This window comes from Lagenorhynchus albirostris, chromosome 4, assembly GCF_949774975.1.
Source record: "Lagenorhynchus albirostris chromosome 4, mLagAlb1.1, whole genome shotgun sequence".
Lineage (NCBI taxonomy): Eukaryota > Metazoa > Chordata > Mammalia > Artiodactyla > Delphinidae > Lagenorhynchus > Lagenorhynchus albirostris.
Window position 1 is genome coordinate 143,614,080 of NC_083098.1, and position 18,082 is coordinate 143,632,161.

Below are 18,082 nucleotides of genomic sequence, written 5' to 3' on the forward strand. Positions count from 1 at the left end.
ATGGTTCCATTTATATAAAATGTCCAGAAAAGGCAAAGCTCTAAACAGAGAGTAGATTAGTATATATTTCCCTGGTTTTGGGCTCAGAGGAACAGGGGTTGACAGTAAATGTGTGTGAACCATCTTACTGAGTGATGGAAATGTTTTAAAATGCATGTATTGGGACTTCCCTGGTGGTCCAGTGGTTAAGACTCTGCACTTCCACTGCAGGGGGCTGCGGGTTCGATCCCTGGTTGGGGAACTAAGATCCCGCGTGCCACGAGGTGCGGCCAAAAATTAAAAAACAAACAAAGAAACAAAACCCCCACAAAATGCATATATGGTGATAGTTGCACATGTAAAATAGTAAAATAATTGTATTAAGAATCACTGAATTGTACATTTGAGTGAATTATGTGATATGTAAAATACACCTCAACAAAGTGGTTGAAAAAAAAAGTAACATTTTGTAAATTAAACCCCCTCCAAAACCCTGTGCATTCAAAAAGACTGAAAATATAAGTTTACGTATGCATAGAAATATCTAGGAGGATAGCCACTGTTTAGTGATTAACACTAAGAAATTCTATTGTGGGAGAAAACTGGAAACTTTTTAATACTCTATGTTTTTCTGTATTTTGGGGGGAAATAATTGACTTAAAAATTATTTTAAAACGTTTTTGAGAGATAAGAAGTTACAATGGGGCTTCCCCGGTGGCACAGTGGTTGGGAATCCGCCTGCCAATGCAGGGGACATGGGTTCGATCCCTGGTCCGGGAAGATCCCCACATGCCACGGAGCAACTAAGCCTGTGTGCCACAACTACTGAGTCTGTGCTCTAGAGCCCACGAGCCACAACTACTGAGCCCACGTGGTACAGCTACTGAAGCCCATGTGCCTAGAGCCCGTGCTCCGCAACAAGAGAGGCCACCGCAATGAGAAGCCCACGCACCGCAAGAAAGAGCAGCCCCCGCTCGCCGCAACTAGAGAAAGCCGGCGCGCAGCAACGAAGACCCAACGCAGCCAAAATAATAATAATAAAAATTTTTAAAAAGTGAACATTAAAAAAAAGAAGTTACAATGTATAAAATATAATGGCTTATATTCCTGTCTTTCTATGTTTATTTTGTAATTAAAAATGATTATATATTACTTTTACAGTAAAAAACGGGAGGAGCTCAATTTAAAATTAAAAAAACAGGAAATATTCAAATAGCTTTTTAAAAAGTCACCTTTAGTAAAGTGTTTATTGTATTTCATATATAATAGGAGATTCTTTAGCTCAGCAAATTCTGGTGCTTAGTTACTTAGGTTAAGAGAGGTAACATCTACTGGCATTTGAGCTTGGATGCTGTCTAGAGAAGCTGGAAGGTATTCCATTCTCATTTTTGTTTGCATCTACAAATTCATATAGGGATGGGAGGAAAAAAAATACCTTTGTGAGATTAGAGATTGGGATGCAGAGCCTCCCTTTTAAAAAAGGTTCACATTTGTTAGCCCATATCTGATGGCAAAGAGGGCTGTGGGCAGCCTGGTAGGAGTCAGACACTTAAAATGACAGTGGGAGAGGAAAATCCTTGGGAGGAAATTGCTATAGGGAGGGGACAATCTAGCTGATGATCCAAACTCTTCCGCAGCATCTGAATCACCCGAGGTAGATGTCGACCTGCCGCACAATGTGAACTGAGGCAGGAACTTCTCCCTTACTAAATACTATGGAATGCCTTGGGGGAAAAAATGCATGTAATCGGTCAGAAGCACCGTACTGAGAAGGCCACTCCTAAGAGTGACAGTGGAGCCAAGTGCCTGGAAGAAACACTGAATCCCAGCCATACTGGCAGATACCTATATCAGTAGCTACGGAAACAGAAAGCAGTGCACCACAGCTAATAGACATGTACCTTAGCACGTTCAGTCTCTCAAAGACTAGGGTTTGTGTCCATTTTGGTGTCTGTCTAGAACACTGCCTGACGTGTAGTAGGCACTCAATAACTGTCAGTACTTATGGAAAGATGAATGATTGAAAGAATGAATGTATGAGTGGGCACCCAGCCAGACCCTTGGTTTGCGGTGCTGTCTGGGTTTCAGCACCACAACAGCTGTCCTGGGAGGGCGACAAGGGCCCTGGAGGGCACGGCGAAGGGCAGGCGAGGGCTGGAAGTCAGCGATCTCTGAGTCAAGGGTGATTTCACGTAAGAGGAAAGCTTTTTACAAGCTCTTTCTAGAAAGTCAAGAGTGAGGGTGTCGTGTCATCCCACTGGTGCCGAGGAATGATTTAACTCTCTCCCCGGTCATGTGTGCCGTCGAAAATTGTGACTCCGGTCCAAGAGAGAGACCTTTCAGACAGGGTTCTCGACAGAGGTATGCCAAATTTCAGAAAGAGAAATGATCCTTTGCGTGGTCCAGAAACACAGCTGTAATCTTGCTTAGAGTTTTGGGTTTTTTTTTTTAAAGTGGAGTGGAGAGAGATGGGAAGAATGTCAGGAAATACCCTTTAAAATAATGATTAAAAAAAAAACCTATCTCTTAAATGGGTCATATTTAGAATTTAATGGTTAGGCTACAGATGTATGTATTATTCCTCCTGAGAAATGAAAATCTACATTCAAAACATCTAATAAAATGCCTTATTATATATTTCTCTCTTCTGAACCAAGAAAATGCCCAAGAATGTCATAATTGTCATATGTTCTATTGCCTTAAAATAAAGGGAAACTTGTCGTGATTGAAAAGTTGTACAATGCAGCCCAGATGGGTTAACTGAGACAAAGAGTAGTCAATAAAATATTTGACTACTGGCAAAAAGAGTTGCCTCTAAGTACTGGTGTTCTGATTATATAACACCCACATTAAATTTTTTTTAAGTTCATGTGAAAGCATGGAAATGCTTTAGGCATGAAGGCAGCATTAACTGTGTAAAAGGACCAGGAAGACGATGGTCCTGTCCAAACAGGTGCCCGCTCTGTGATGATCAGGGTTATATTCCTCCACGTTAGTGTTCCCGGAAGCACTGAGACTCATGCAGCATGCACTGGCATCCACCCTAAATAGAACAGTAACAGTGCCCCCTACAGGAATCAAACGCAGACCCCAAACATTTTATTTTTTTATTATTATTATTTTTTTTTGCGGCACGCGGGCCTCTCACTGCTGTGGCCTCTCCCGCTGCGGAGCACAGGCTCCGGACGCGCAGGCTCAGCGGCCATGGCTCACGGGCCCAGCCGCTCCGCAGCATGTGGGATCTTCCCGGACCGGGGCACGAACCCGCGTCCCCTGCATCGGCAGGCGGACTCTCAACCACTGCGCCACCAGGGAAGCCCCCCAAACATTTTAGACTGAACGTTCACCCTTCTCCTGGAATGCCCGCTGATCCAAGTCTCCACTGGTTCATCTGGCTAACCCTAATCATCCTTCAAAGCTCAGGTGAGAAATCATCCTTCAAAGCTCAGGTGAGAAATCATCTTCGCCAGGAAGCCTTCTGTGCCATGATTCACTTCCCCACCCCTCCTATAGGCTCCCAGAGCTACGTTCACATTTCTGTGTCACAACACATTTTAGAGCCCATTTTGTCTTTCTCCCCGACTAGAATGTAAACTTCTCAGTATCCACGCACCTAGTACGATGCCAGTACCATAGTCGGCGGTTCAATAAATGCCCATTAGTAAATGTTATTCAGAGTCTTGAAAAGCAGTGAATTGATTTGACCAAATAAAAGAGGTTACACTTAGGAAACTCTATTAACAACAAGCCTTGATCCTGCAAAGTTTTCCACTGGTCATCAAAAGAAGAAAAACTTGACAAGCACTGTGCGGTTTTCTTTCAGTTTCTTCTCTCCCAGACGACACTATGAATTCTCTATGGCTCTCTTCTTATGCTCAGAAAAATCTAAGAATGAGGATAATCACCTTTCTTTCCATTTTCAGTAAGGGTTTTTGCTATATAATGGGGAAAATGACTGTCAAGAAATTATAACCGGGCTTCCCTGGTGGCGCAGTGGTTGAGAGTCCGCCTGCCGATGCAGGGGACACGGGTTCGTGCCCCAGTCCGGGAGGATCCCACATGGCGCGGAGCGGCTGGGCCCTTGAGCCATGGCCGCTGGGCCTGCGCGTCCGGAGCCTATGCTCCGCAACGGGAGAGGCCACAACAGTGAGAGGCCCGCGTACAAAAAAAAAAAATTATAACCAAGTATTGCTCTGGAGAATCTGGACCCTTTCTTCCTCTTCCAAGTTCAGGATGGTACATTCCCAATTCCCTGCTGACAACAAAAAATGAGAATCTAGCCTCAAATCTGCAACACCTATGGTGAAGGAGAAAAACTGCTCTTAAACTTCTATTTGACAGTGCAGAGGGGCATAACCACAGGTCTTTGATCAGTCAGCAAATCCCAGAAACCTGTAACAGATCCCAGGAAGGAACCATAGGAAAGTATTCAGTCCTATAGCCTGGGCAACCTCAAAGTGAAGTTGGAAACATTTTCCGTATTAATTGTAGGACAATCAAGTGTCAGATTTTAAGGTGTTTTTTTTTTTTTTCAGTCCAGTCTCTTTTAACCAATTATAAACAACGGCAAGCGTGTACTTTTCTTGGGATATTTTAGATAGGGCCTTATATAAGCAGTATTTATTCTAAAGTCTGGTAGATCTTTCTTTATCCCCATCCCACATTTTACATTTTTAAAAAATAAAGCAGGAAATTACTTCAATAAAATGCCTGGAAGAAAATCAAAATATTTTCAAACCATTCAGAGGAAAGGAATTTTTTTAAATTAAAACTTGCCAAAGGGGGAAAAAAAGCAAGTAATATCTAATTCTTAAAATCCCAAAGATGGGGAAAAAAAACAAACTATTATCTCTCTATCTGTGCCACCATAATTAGACACTCCTTTCATTTTGAGTTATTTATCATTTGTATCTGGGCCTCCACCGGGACTCTCTCTCACCTCCTACATTACAGGAGTCCGAAGGAGGGGAAAAGGCAACTTCTTGTCTACATTTTTTTGGCTGTGGAGAACGTTTTGGCTGTCACTTGCAGCTCTGCTTCCAAGCCTGAAGTGACTGGGGAAGTGCCTAGCTGGTTTTATCTTTTCTTAGTTTGGGGAATGCGATAGGGAAATGCCATTTATTCATGTTTTCTGGGGCCTCCTGCAGGGAGGCAGAAAAGGATTCTCTCTGTGACTTTTACTAAGTCCTAAGATTCTGTAAGTGGGACTCAGTCTCATCATAATTGAATGTATTCTCACCACTGTATTTCCTTTCCATGTTAAAGAAATGTAATATTCATTCTCCTTTAAAATTACAAATGAAGTCAGTGTAGTGAGTGGTTAACTTTGAGTGGGAAGTTTAAAGTACTAGAAGAGTTTGTATTCAATAAACTTATGAATCTATAAGTATTGCCTCTTCTTTCTACCTGTTTTTACATTTCTCTATATTAATTCTCACAGAGTATGAATGGGATTTGTTGCAAGTTACTGTAAACACCTTTGAAATCCAGGTAGGTAAATAACAAATATACAACTACATTTCCTTAATCGTCATGAACTAACTTTGAGTGAGTGTGTGTCCTGGCAGTGTTCTGTGTGCTGTGGAAGAAGGCTAATGAGGTATTTTGTGTCCTCATGTAGACCGTAACCCAGAAACTCGGATAAGGAGTGATATCCTATGATATCACTTATGATAATCCACTGTAAGTCAGGCATCACCTTTGTAACGTTTACCCAGTAGTTTGTGCTGCACCAACCACCTTCTCCTAAGTGAACCTTTCTTTGACTAATGGCGTATATTTTCTTGAACGTTTACAGTTGGGAATCTAGGTTTTGTTCTTGAACCGGAGCAGAGGTAACTAGAATACATGGGGTACTGATTCACAAGGCTCGCCTGATTTCCATCATTCTCTACCCAGTAATTACATCTACACAGAAAATGTAGAAGGGAGTCACGTACAGAGAGGAACATGTTTTCCAGTTTTCTTTGTGACAACTGTATATCACTGTGTGACACTAGGCTCTAATGAATTGACAAAGGTCAACTCAACAAATATACAATGCAATATATGATGATATATGATAAACATATAATGCAAGTTTATTTTCTTTGGGGGATAATACTGAAAAGAAGAACAGAAATAGATTAAAGGAAGAAAATAATTTGTTTTTAAATATACAGAATGTCCTGAAAAGGCCAAGAGACAGAAAGGGACTGGAAACTGTGGGAATGATTTTTTTTAAATAACGGAACAAAAGTACCTGATGGAATCATAGACTGAATCAGCAAGAAATGATGAATAATGAAGGTCATTATCTAATAGGCTGGAGTCTACCGGTGGAAAATGAGGGAGCTTGCAGTCAACACCTTTAACTTTATTTCGAAGGGCACTGTGGAATTTTTGAGGCCTAAGACGATAGATGTGGCATTTGAGAGAAGGGTTTTTTTTTTTTTTTTGCGGTACGCGGGCCTCTCACTGTTGTGGCCTCTCCCATTGCGGAGCACAGGCTCCGGACGCGCAGGCCCAGCGGCCATGGCTCACAGGACCAGCCGCTCCGCGGCATGTGGGATCTTCCGGACCGAGGCACGAACCCGTGTCCCCTGCATCCGCAGGCGGACTCCCAACCACTGCGCCACCAGGGAAGCCCGAGAGAAGGATTTTTAAGATCAGTAAGAAAAGAGCCCACCTAGAATCAACTAGATTGGTAAATAAGGGTAACTGTTTATAGCAGAAGAGCTACAAGAAGTTCAGAGAAAGTAAATGAGCCTTTTCAGTAGGACTCGAGGGCATTATAGCATTGCAGAGTTTTGTTTGTTTGTTTTTTTTTCCCAAGCCAGACGAGGCCTGTGGGATCCTAGTTCCCCAACCAGGGATCGAACCCAGGCCCCGGGCAGTGAAAGAGCAGAGTCCTAACCACTGGATCGCCAGGGGATTCCCACATTATAGAGTTTTTAGATCAGATGCAGGGTCTGCCTTTAAGGCCAACAGGCGTTTTCAGTCTCCTGGCAGCCATTCATTTCAGAATAGGTCCTTAGGACAGCAAGGATTCTTTCTTCCATCTGGTCCCACAGGTACAGTGATAATCCCAAATGTTTAGTGTCAGAGGAAACTTAGAAGACATTCTAGTTCAACTTTCCCATTTATCGAGCGAGGTCTAGAGAGGCCTCACAGTTAGTTTAGTGCCAAAGAAGAGTAAAACCCAGGCTTCTAAGTTCGCCACAGTGCTATAGGCCAGATGCATCCTCTTTCCGTTTCAGAAGGGCCAGTTAGCTAATATTCTTCTAGCTTTGAAAAGAAGGATAGAGTGCAACGTTAAGTGTAAAACAGTGAGGTTTTTCTGCCTCTTACCTAACATTTTAATTTCAAGATATTTCAAACACACAGAAAAGGATGGAGAATAGTATAATAAATACATAGCTACCCACCATCTCGCTTTGAAATATCATAACATTTTGCCATTTTTGCTTTACATCTTTTCTAAGAAATAAAGCCGCAAAAATATAAAATTCCCCTATGTAGCTTTCCCCTACCTCATTCCTCTCCCTCCCTCCTCAGAGATAACCACTCTTCTGAAATATATATGCCTATATTTATACTTTTATAATATACATAGGCATCCATAAACAATAGACTATTTTTCTTATTTTTAAGTATATGGTATCATACACTACAGACAACTTGCCTTTTCCATTCAACATTATATTTTTGAGATTTATCCATGTTGATACGTGTAGTTTTATTTCTTTCATTTTCACTGCTATATACTATTCACAATCTTTTCCCCCCACTGTTTTTCTGCTTATACAAATATAAATGTATAATCCTCCATTTAAAAAATTCATTATTGATTAGAAGAGAAGTTGAAATAACAGATCCTAAATTTTAATGGCATTTAGTAAAAAATATTAAGAAGCTACTGAAACAAGAGATTTTGAGAACTTCAAGCACCACATTAACAATTTATTCTCTCTTTGGAAAGAAATGTTAAGATTAATATTATATTTGCATACCAGTTACCAAAAATTTAAGTGAACTGTATATACTTTTGCTATCTTATCAACAGAAGACTGCTTTTCTAAGTTTGTTTACTAAAAATGGCAAAAAGAAAAAAAACCTTTAAAAGTTTACTTGAGTGAGTCATTATTACATTGGTTAAAATGTTTGCTGTAGAAAATTGTTTCTTTACTTTAAATTATACATTATGTTTGCATAGGAGGTTAATTTTGCTCAATAACTTTGTCATATTTAACCACAATCACCTGACTGATAATGTAAAACACTAAACTTTTTCTTTTTTTTTTCTGGTCACGCTGAGTGGCTTGCGGGATCTCAGTTCCCCGACCAGGAATTGAACCCAGGCCACGCCAGTGAAATCCTAATCGCTAGGCCACCAGGGAACTCCCTAAACTTTTTATTAATGTGGACTATATAATTGATATATAAAGTATATATAATAGATAAGGGTATCCCTCTTTATAACTAAGTTGTTTTCCTAGAAAAATAATAAGGGACTCAAACAGATGAATATCCATGCAGAATCTCAATTTTCCGGGATACAATTTTACCAACAAACCGTAAATTATTTTTCCATTTTCTATTGAGATTCATTTAGGTTATTTTCCTCTTTTTTCACTATTACAGTGTTTCTGTGACCATTCTGGTACATATCACTGACAGCACATGTGAGGGTTTCCATTTCTAAAAGATATACCTAGAAATAGAATTGTTGGGTCACAGGGTATGAGTATATTCATCTTTACTAGCTATTGTCAAATTCCTTTTCGAATTGGATCTACCAATAAACATTGAATATACAAACACATCACTTGGTGTTATTAGATTTTTGAAATTTTTGCAAATCTGATAGGTATGCATTTTTTGCATATTATTGATTTTGTTTGCTTTTCATTGGTTACCAATAAAGCTGAGAATATTTTCATATATGTATTAGCTATTCAGCTTTTCTCATCTATGAATTTTTTTTAATTAATTAATTTATTTTTGGCTGCATTGGGTCTTTGTTGCTGCGCGTGGTCTTTCTCTTAGTTGCGGTGCGTGGGCTTCTCACTGCGGTGGCTTCTCTTGTTGTGGAGCACAGGCTCTAGGCGCACGGGCTTCAGTAGTTGTGGCGCATGGGCTTAGTTGCTCCACGGCATATGGGATCTTCCTCGACCAGGGCTCGAACCTGTGTCCCCTGCATTGGCAGGCGGATTCTTAACCACTGTGCCACCAGGGAAGCCCCCATCTATGAATTCTCATCCTTTGTGAATTTCTACTTAGGCTGTTTCTCTTTTTGTTATTTATTGGTAAAAATTCTTGAAATAGTCTGGATCCTTATACTCTGCCAGTTTTATATCTTGTGGTTTATCTTTTCACTTTCATCATGGTTGTTTTTATTGTGTAGAGATTTTATACTAATGTAATCAAATTTATCAATCTTTTTCTTCTGTTTTGTAATTTTGTGTCTTGAGGTCTCCTTCCCTTTTCTGAAGTCAAATATTTCCTTCCAAAACTTTTAGAATTTCTCTTCTCACTTTTAAATTGTGAATCCATTTGGAATTTTTTGCGTGTATATTGTGAGGTAAGGGGCTAATTTTATTTTATTTTTCAATAAGGATACTCAGTAGTCCCTGTACCACTTACTAAAGAGTTCATCATTTCCTCACTGATTTCAAATCGGTCATAATACTCCTTTTCATATATGTTGGGCTTATCTCTCAGCTGCCTAGTCTTTTCCATCGCTATTTGTTTATCATTCAGCTATACCAATGACTCTTTTAATTGCTATAGCTTTATTAAGTCTTTATATCTAGGATAGTAAGTACCCCCCCAAAAAAACTACCTTCATTTTTTAACCATACATATTTAGCCGTATATTTATATTACACTGAAAGCTATGGAAACTTGACTAGACAAAACTCACCCACACGAAGATATTCCACACAGTCCAGATGATGGCCAACTGTTTGTACTGACAAGAATATGAGAACTTCTGCTTCTAATTAATGCCAAGTTATGAGGAAATTGACTTTCAGGGAGAAGCAGAAAATATTACGGTAACCTAAATAGTCAATAGGTAAAAAAAAGAGTTAGGATGATACTGGGAACCCTGCTTCATTACTGCTGCTTTCACAGATAAATCTTTTGAAATGAGTCATCGTTGGACAAGAAATGTCTTTGCAAGAACTTATATAAACTCTCAGATCAACTTTATTATATTGACATGATTTGAATGAGTTTTAAGGAATAATATGAAGATATTGGGTATTTCTGTTCAACTTCCCCCAAGAGAGAGACAGTCATTGTTTTATGAAGAGTCATGTTTAAATACTTGGGGAAAAAATCTCTTCAGGAACAGTGAAGCTAAAATAATGTGAGGTGACACATGTAATTGCACTGGAATCTGCCTGCAGCTACAGTTCTCATGTAAATTGATTAATGTGGTGATGCTTGTTCTAGAGCTGAAAAGGCTTCCCAGAGCACTATTGAACCAAAACCCTATGCTTGCCCTCTCTGGACCGTTAACAAAGGTATGAAGGGAAAAGGTCTGGATAGAAAACAGAGCAAGATATCTATAAACGTAATGCTTTCTAAAAAAAATTAAAAATTAAAATGCAAATGGGAAGAAAATTCAATTCAGAATGACAAGTGGATCTGGTACTAAGAGAAGAAAATATAGGCTGATTTCTTTTTGAAAAAAACACATTTATGTTTGGGAATTTCTTCCGTTGATTTTCCAAATAATCTGAGAAAATTCTGTGTTTATATTAGAAATTATGTCTTTTTTTGTTTGTTTGTTTGCCACAGCGCGTGGCACGTGGGACTTTCTCCACCAGGGATCAAACCCATGCCCCCTTCAATGGAAGTGCGGAGGCTTAACCACTGGAACACCAGGGAAGTGCAAAATTATAAGTATTTTAGTGACATTAGCAATCTGAACTTTTCTCAAGATTTACCTCTTGGAATATATTTAGGTTGAATTTTATAAAATTGCTGTTTTGGTAGGTCAAAAATGACCAGATATCAGCAGTTTCGTAGAGGTCAACTCTATAGAACAGGCCATAACTCCCTGAGGATCATAAATTCCTTCAACAAACACCTGTTGAGGGCCTTAACATGGTCTTTCTTCTCAGGCAACCCCCATTCTATTCAGAGATTCTAAACCATAAACAAGTAATTGAAAGACAGAACGATAAATGCAATAACAGAGTAAGGTGTAGAATGACACAAAGGAAGGTATGACAGCTTCAGCTCAGCTCAGTCAGGTGAGGAAAAGCATTGCAGAGCTAATGCTTGAGCTGAGTAATTAGAAAGAAGCTGAGCCAGCTGAGGGGTTGGGCGTGTCCTTCCAGATGGAGTGAACTACACGTACAAGATCTTTGAGGCATAAAACAGGATGGCAAGTTCAAGTAACGATGCTGCTAAATCATTGGGGCTGTCGGGTCACGGGAGGTGGCTGGAAGCCACAGGAAAATAGGAGTAAGGACCAAAAAAAAAAGACTGAAGAGAGAATGGACAATTGTGGTTTGTGGAGGGCCCTGAATGTACCATAAAATAAGAATTTTGACTGCAAAGCAATAACACATTCAAATGTCCTCCATCAGATATTGGTGGGCTACTGAAGAGTTTTAAACTGGGAGGTAACATGATCCACTAACTACTTTAGAAGGATAACAGTGAATTGAATGGTAGGGAGACTTGCTAAGAGACTGCTGGTATGAGGAATTGAACTAAGGTAACAGTTTGGAGACAGTTTGGAGGCGGAGAAGACCGGGAGCAGTGAGATGTGATGGTGGTAAATTCAAAATCTCAGTTCCAGAATATTTTGCTACTGTTTGAGTTCTTTAAAAAAATGTATTATTTTCCTTATTGAAAGTTCTGTACAGGGCTTCCCTGGGGGCACAGTGATTAAGAATCCGCCTGCCAATGCAGGGGACACGGGTTGGATCCCTGGTCCGGGAAGATCCCACATGCCGCGGAGCAACTAAGCACATGTGCCACAATTACTGATCCCGCGCGCCACAACTACCGAAGCCCGTGCTCCGCAACAAGAGAAGCCACCGCAATGAGGAGCTCGCGCACCGCAACGAAGAGTAGCCCCCGCTCGCCGCAACTAGAGAAAGCCCGCGTGCAGCAATGAAGACCCAACGCAGCCAGAAAGAAAGAAAGGAAGAAAGTTCTGTATAAAAATCACTGCACGAGTATTTCAATCAGTTATCATCTAAAGATGAATTTAAAAAATCAGTTTAGTTGGTCATTCTATTTGGTTTCTGATTGAGACATAATAGATATAACCACAGTCCACGTAGAATCTTCCACTCCAAAGGAAGATTCTTTCCCTAGTTCTGAATGAAAGCATTTCTGACATGTGAGGAGGAATTCTCATTCTTAAAGGGGGTAAATAATGCCCACAATCTTCCCATCTTCATGTCACTTGATAAAGGAAAATACTAATTTTTTTTTTCTTTTTTTTGTGGCCATGCTGCAAGCCTTGTGGGATCTTAGTTCCCCAACCAGGGATTGAACCTGCACCCTCGACACTGAAAGCGCGGAGTCCTAACCACTGGACTGCCAGGGAAATCCCCCCAAATGCTAACTTTCTCTTTATTCTCATCCCACACCCCAGAAATCAATATCCATATGAAATAATCTCAGAAAATAAAGGTTAAGTTTTTATATTAGTTTAATCATTGATTGGGGCAATGAATACTTAAAATTATATATCCATGTGAAAAAGTCAAATAATAATGTTTAACTTTCTAAATTCCTCCAACTAATTCTCTAAAATCTTACCCCAAAAGTTAAATACAGTAAATACTTTTTTTTCTAGAAATTTCTTTAGAGGATTTTTTAACTGAGGGAAAACATTATATGATGTGCTTTATTATAAAGGACAGTGTTGCTTCTGGTCAACAGATGCTATCTGACAGGACAAATACTTGGCACAGAAATTACTAACACATTCAGAAACTAATCTTCCCTGAATCCAGCTCCAACTCTCAAAAGCTGGCGGTGGAATACATTGTACTTCATAATAAAAAATTCATGTTTTGAAAAACTGGACAGAGTAGTTACCTCAGATCCCTTGTTCAAGACTGCTCCAAACCTTTCTTTCAACAGTTAAAGTAATATGTAAATTTCATGGGCATGTCATTGATTAGAATGTGTTGTGTTTCTCTAAACTTATTCTTCCTTTATATCCCTGTCTTCATCAAAGAGAAGTAACCTGCTTGTCTGATTCTGCTGCCAATTTTTATCTTTTGCAATGGGGTTCCCATTCTAGGCCTCACACTCTATTTCTCCCATTTTGACTTTTTTCCCCCTAATATTTATTTATTTATTTATGGCTGCGTCGGGTCTTAGTTGCAGTGCACAGGCTCCTCTCTAGTTGTGGTGTGCAGGCTCCAGAGTGCGCGGGCTCAGTAGCTGTGGCACACAGGCTTTCTAGTTGTGGCGCATGGGCTCAGTAGTTGCGGCGCACGGGCTCAGTTGCCCCATGGCATGTGGGATCTTAGCTCCACGACCAGGGATTGAACCCACGTCCCCTACATTGGCAGGCGTAATCTTAACCCCTGGACCACAAGGGAAGTCCCTTGACTTTTTTTAACATATTTTTTATTCTATTAAAATCAGTCAGCGGTCTGATAATTCAATGCTGCTTATAGAATACTGTTGTTGAGTTTTCATTACACTGGTTGTTAAAGTCAGAAAAGGTTAATAAAATATAGGTTGCTTTTAGACTTGAAAAGGTTGTTTTCAATAAACATTGAATTGTAAAAGGAAAAAAAAATCCTCTGGGTACAGTCACACTTGGCATTTAGTAGTTCTAAAACATAAATTTCAGAAAAGGCAACAGTTGGTCAGGAGGTTAAGCCAGACAAATACTGGATCTGCTGGGCATAGCTAGTTGTTTTTTCATCCCAGTTAAGGAATGTGAAATGCAACACACGAGAGCTGGGCCGCACCAAATTCAAAGTCTTATTTCCTAACTATCTTAACTAGACCTCTCTGCTTAAACTGCCCCAACTTCGTGGCTTAATACACAGCCGTCTTCTTTGCTCACAATGTTGAGGACCAGCAGTTTGGTCTGTGTTCAGCTGTGTGGTTCTTATCTGGTCTTGCCTGGGTCACTCTGACAATTGCAGCCATCAGGCATGCCTGGTCTAGGACGGCCTCACTCACAGATCTGGGGCTGGTGCCAGTGGTAGGTGGGGCCTCTCTCTCCACGCGGTCTCTCATCTTCACGGACTAGCCCAAGCTTTTCCACTTGACAGTCCCAAGGTTCCAAGAGAGGGAGATCTCTCATGAAGTCGCTTTCTCAGCATTCTACCAAGCAAAGTACAAGGCAAGCCTAAATTCAAGGAGGGGAAAAATAGTCCTCATCTCTTGATGGGAAGAGATACAAAGTCACGCTTCACAGTAGTGTGCATACAGGGGAAGAATGTGTGGCTATTTTTTTCCCAATCTGCTACACTAATAATAGCTCAAAATTCAGCAACAATACAGAAAAAGATTGATCAATTTGATTACATTAAAAACTAAAAATCTCTTATACGACAAAAACATTATAAGTAAATTAAGAAGATGAATGACAAACTTGAAAAAATATTTATAACTTACAGACAAAAGTTTACTATCTCGGGACTTCCTTTGTGGCGCAGTGGTTAAGAATCCGCCTGCCAGTGCAGGGGACATGGGTTCCAGCCGTGGTCGGGGAAGATCCCACGTGCCGCGGAGCAGCTAAGCCCGTGCATCACAGCTACTGAGCCTGTGCTCTAGAGCCTGCAAGCCACAACTACTAAGAATGCATGCCACAACTACCGAAGCGCATGCGCCTAGAGCCTGTGCTCCGCAACAAGAGAAGCCACCGCAATGAGAAACCCGCGCACCGCAACGAAGAGTAGCCCCCGCTCGCCGCAACTAGAGAAAGCCCGTGTGCAACAACGAAGACCCAACGCAGCCAAAAATAAATTAAAAAAAAAAAGTTTACTATCTCTATTATATAAAGAGTTTCTAAAAAAATTTAAAAAGGAGAGGATTGACAACACTATAGAAAATATACTAGAGATATGAACAGATAGTTTGCATAAAAAGAAATGTACATGGCCCTTAAACAAATGAAAAACTGTCCAACCTCCCTCTTAATAAAGGAAATGTAAATTAAGAGTACACTGAGATATTTTTTTATCTATCACGTTTGACAATATACTCTCACAGGAAACAGGTACCCACATATATTGCTGTTTTGGAAATGCAAAATGGCATGACTCTGTCTACTTAAAGGCTTAGATACAGTGACCAACCCAGTAGCAATCAACATCCCTGAATCACCCAGATTATAGTTTAAATCCTTAAATCCTTAAATACTACAGTCACATTAAAAAGCAGCACGACTCCTAAAAGAAATAGCTGATTCCAGGTTTGGGGTAGGATATTTACATCTTATCATACCAGAAAGCAAGGAAGCTATCCAAGACTACTAGGTTTGAGGCAGAAAGACTCAGAAAGCACACTTGAAGACTCTCCCATTTGTCAATGATGGGAACATTGAGCATTAATAAGGGTAATAACTGCAATTGATTAAAGCATATAATTTATGTTTAAATCGCTGAGTTCATAACGATACTAAAAAATAATGTCTCGGTCACTTATGGAGCATATGCTAGGGAGCCATCTCATCATTTTGAAACCTGGAAATAAAAAGAGAGACCCGAGTATTTACTCTATCTTTCCTCTATGAGCTTTACCTCAATGTAATCAAACAGTTGGTGAAAGAAGTTCCCCTTTATAGAAGTAGTCCCGCTAATAAATCATGATAAACTTACAATAGCACCATTTTATAACTCCTAGAGAAATAATGGATCGATGACTTCCAACATCACAAAGAGAAAAACAATGAGTCACTGTGGGTCCCCGTGGAAGTGTGAAGACCACCTATGAAGTATTCCTGTCCAAACAATAGGCCTAAATCTGATCGAACCTCCAGAGCTAAATGCCAACTTATAGGCAGTACAAGGGAGAGGAACAGGTTAAAACAAACCCCAAAAATACATGTGGTGGCAATAAGCAAAACCCAGACTGAAACAAAGCTACAGAGCAAATGACCCAGTTTATTAAAAAAAATAAATTGCAAAGAGAAACAAAAGGGAGATGAAGGGAAACCTATAGAAAAATAGACTTAAGGACATGTTGACCAGTTGCAATTCGTGGACTTCGATTCTGAGCCAAAAGCAAACTGAAGGGAGGAGAAAACCCTTTATGAGGCAGTTAAGGAAATTTGATTCCTGACTAGATAATTAGCAATACTAAAGAATTATTATTGCTATTATTATTATTTTACGTACAGGTATTAGTAGTAGTAGAAGATTTAAGCGGGTGGGACTTCAGATACAAGATTTGCCAAGAGTTGATAATTGGTAAATCTGGGGGAGGGCACACGAAGATTCCTGACACTGTTCTCTCTACTTTTGTTTGAAATTTTCCACAATATAACATTAAAAGGAAATATGTATGTATATATATATTTGTTTTTTTAAGATGAGGAAGTTTGTGTTTTTGAATGACTCTGAGTGGACATTAATCACGTGGCTTAGCTAGAATTATGGTGATTCATCCTGTGATCATGAGGAAAGTCCACCAAGGATAAAGCCAAAACATTCCTGATAGTATTGGGTTGGCCAAAAAGTTCGTTCGGTTAATGACCATGTTGTTCAATAAAGTTCTCGGTGACAATGACAAATGTGTCTTTTACTTACAACCGAACGAACTTTTGGGCCAACCCAGTAGAACAGAATAGAAATAACCTGGTCCTTAACAACTGAGCCACAGAATAGACCAACCTGGCAGCTGCCTGACCTCTGGAGAGCTGGTTAGATAATAACTCTCTCTGTTGTTTAATCTCTTTTGAGTTGGTTTCTGTTATTTGCAGCAGAGAGCATCCTAACTAAAACAGTGGAGAAGAATGCATTTTTGTGTGTGTGTTGAGGTCGTAGAGTGGTACCGGGTAGTGTTTCTGCTCTATCTTACAGAATGTTTAGTGAAACAGCATCCCTTAATTGCAATGATTAAGTCCTTGCAGTTATTATTTCTTGCTAGCTCTCAAATTCCAGAGGGATTAAACCAGCCAGTTTATCATCTTGCACCTATATCCTACCCTAGTTTACCAGGGGTGAAAATCTTAGCAACCACACTGCTACAGAAGGCCACGGAATAGCAGCCCTCCACCTACCACCAGGGATGGGGTCCTCATGGCCATCCAGCTGGAGAGTGATGCAATTCCAGAACCCTATTCTTAGGGTCTGCTTCCTGGGACCACATCCAGTACAATTATCTTAGGTGGAGTTCCTAGAAACAGAGCTTGAAACAGGAATTTGGAGGCAGGTGATTTACTAAAGGAGTGCTCCCAGGGGAATAGGAAGGAGGCAAGCGGGACAGAACAGGGGGAGAAAGCTAAGCAAGGATGTAATCTCAGCTGGAAACCAGCCTCGACTGGGAAGCTCTGCGTTGTCCCTCAGCGAAGGCTCCACCTTTTGTATCACCACGGTAGTCAGTCATCAACTGTGAGCTGCCTGGGGTGAGGTTGGGGGCGGGGTGTGTGTGTGACACTCAGAGCAGCTAGGATTAAATGTACTGGCCCAGTTAAAGGGATCTAGTCAGAGCATCTGTAGCATCCACTAACACTTCCCAACTTACCTGAGTAGCCGAAATCTTACTAGACCCTGCGTGCTCTAGCCCACCCTTGCATAACGATTCTTTCTCTCTGAAATCGTCTCCACCGCTCTCCCTCTTTTTCATTCCACTTTAGCCACACACTGGCCACCTTGCAATCCCTCAAATTCTCTAGCATATTCGTGCTTCAGATCCTTTACCCTTCTCAGTCCCCTCATCTGGGATGATTTTCCGCTGCTCTCCCAGCAGCCCCGCCCTGCTATGTCCTCATGACTAGGTCCCTTATACATCCTTCACATTTATACTCACAAGACAGCTTCTTAGTAAGGTCTTCTCTGGCTGCCCTAACCAACACTTATAATCCCTTTACTCTCACTATTTTTCTTTTCAAATACTTATCAGTATCTAACATACTATATAGTTGTCTTATTTATCTTGTGTATTATTTATATTT